A 2762-nucleotide genomic window follows, 5' to 3' on the forward strand; every position below is an offset into this window, starting at 1 on the left:
CGGCGCCGCGTGCAGGGTGCGCCGGCGCGCAGCTGCGCCGCCTGCCGCCTCCGTCGGCCGGCGCGCCTGCCACTGGCCGCCCCCACCAGCCGGCTGTAGCGCGTGCGCCCACGCACCGCGCGGCCAGCACGCCGGGAGGCCCCCCCTCACCGGCCGGGGACGGTCCCACCCAGCCACCGCCGCGTATCGCTTCACACCCACATGCCATTCACGTTCGTGGGCATGGTGGGTATCGCTGGAACAACCGGTTGGTAGCTCAACCGATCGTCGCCATCACTGATTCACCTCTAGCGAGAACAACCGCACCACAACGGTTTACCAGTTGTTCATTTGCATAACGTCACCAGCAAACGTAGGCGTCCATCGCCATTTGCAAATTCAACGATTGTTGCATGCCTGTGTCAGGTGTCACGACACACTATGTCTGCCCACATACACGCAACAACATGTGCACGCTTCGCGAACACGTGGAAGGTGGCCCCCGTACGTATGCGATGTCCATTGCGCGAACGACTGTCAACCGGCCTCTGTCGCATGTCGCAGATGTGGAACGCAGTGCACCATGCTATCACGGTGTGTGAGAAGAGACGACTACGTCTGACAACACGCGCCACTACATCAACAGACGGCTCATGCTGATCGCCATCCAGGGCATACCACACTGCAATCCAGCTCTTATAGGGAGACGACACGTAGCTGAGTGCACAACATTTGGACCGCATGGTTCGCCGTTGTTGGCGCAGTCGTTGTACGGTCACATGTACCACGATGTATCATTCAGTACATGAGGACCAATGTGCAGTACAGTGTGTGATTTGGACGTACAACATCAGCGGACAGTTGACACAGGCCGTACCACAGCGTAGGCTAAGTGCTTCGCACATGCGAATGCCAATGAACAACTGCAAATGCCAATGAACAACTGCAAAGGGCATTGAGCATGTACGTCCTGCTGCCATCCACATTACAGTGTATAGCTGCAAGGTGTTTAACATGAAGCGATACACTGGGGACCGGGCAGTGCGAGTAGCAAACTATATTGCGGGGGTTGCAGTTAGGCAACACTACACTAATTTAACGCGTCGTATGACAATTACAGAGCAGGTTAAGGCCCAACGTGTGTTGGGTTAAGGCCCAACGTGTGTTGGGTTAAGGCCCAACGTGTGTTGGGTTAAGGCCCAACGTGTGTTGGGTTAAGGCCCAACGTGTGTTGGGTTAAGGCCCAACGTGTGTTGGGTTAAGGCCCAACGTGTGTTGGGTTAAGGCCCAACGTGTGTTGGGTTAAGGCCCAACGTGTGTTGGGTTAAGGCCCAACGTGTGTTGGGTTAAGGCCCAACGTGTGTTGGGTTAAGGCCCAACGTGTGTTGGGTTAAGGCCCAACGTGTGTTGGGTTACGTTAAGGGGCAATGTGGGTTACGTTAAGGGGCAATGTGGGTTACGTTAAGGGGCAATGTGGGTTACGTTACGGCGCAATATAGGTTACGTTACGGCGCAATATAGGTTACGTTAAGGCGCAATATCGGTTACGTTAAGGCGCAATACAGGTTACGTTAAGGCGCAATACAGGTTACGTTAAGGCGCAATACAGGTTACGTTAAGGCGCAATACAGGTTACGTTAAGGCGCAATACAGGTTACGTTAAGGCGCAATGCAGGTTACGTTAAGGCGCAATACAGGTTACGTTAAGGCGCAATACAGGTTACGTTAAGGCGCAATACAGGTTACGTTAAGGCGCAATACAGGTTACGTTAAGGCGCAATACAGGTTACGTTAAGGCGCAATACAGGTTACGTTAAGGCGCAATACAGGTTACGTTAAGGCGCAATACAGGTTACGTTAAGGCGCAATACAGGTTACGTTAAGGCGCAATACAGGTTACGTTAAGGCGCAATACAGGTTACGTTAAGGCGCAATACAGGTTACGTTAAGGCGCAATACAGGTTACGTTAAGGCGCAATACAGGTTACGTTAAGGCGCAATACAGGTTACGTTAAGGCGCAATACAGGTTACGTTAAGGCGCAATACAGGTTACGTTAAGGCGCAATACAGGTTACGTTAAGGCGCAATACAGGTTACGTTAAGGCGCAATACAGGTTACGTTAAGGCGCAATACAGGTTAGGTTAAGGCGCAATACAGGTTAGGTTAAGGCGCAATACAGGTTAGGTTAAGGTACGACATAGGTTAGGTTAAGGTACGACATAGGTTAGGTTAAGGTACGACATAGGTTAGGTTAAGGTACGACATAGGTTAGGTTAAGGTACGACATAGGTTAGGTTAAGGTACGACATAGGTTAGGTTAAGGTACGACATAGGTTAGGTTAAGGTACGACATAGGTTAGGTTAAGGTACGACATAGGTTAGGTTAAGGTACGACATAGGTTAGGTTAAGGTACGACATAGGTTAGGTTAAGGTACGACATAGGTTAGGTTAAGGTACGACATAGGTTAGGTTAAGGTACGACATAGGTTAGGTTAAGGTACGACATAGGTTAGGTTAAGGTACGACATAGGTTAGGTTAAGGTACGACATAGGTTAGGTTAAGGTACGACATAGGTTAGGTTAAGGTACGACATAGGTTAGGTTAAGGTACGACATAGGTTAGGTTAAGGTACGACATAGGTTAGGTTAAGGTACGACATAGGTTAGGTTAAGGTACGACATAGGTTAGGTTAAGGTACGACATAGGTTAGGTTAAGGTACGACATAGGTTAGGTTAAGGTACGACATAGGTTAGGTTAAGGTACGACATAGGTTAGGTT

This window comes from Schistocerca americana, unplaced genomic scaffold, assembly GCF_021461395.2.
Source record: "Schistocerca americana isolate TAMUIC-IGC-003095 unplaced genomic scaffold, iqSchAmer2.1 HiC_scaffold_274, whole genome shotgun sequence".
NCBI lineage: Eukaryota > Metazoa > Arthropoda > Insecta > Orthoptera > Acrididae > Schistocerca > Schistocerca americana.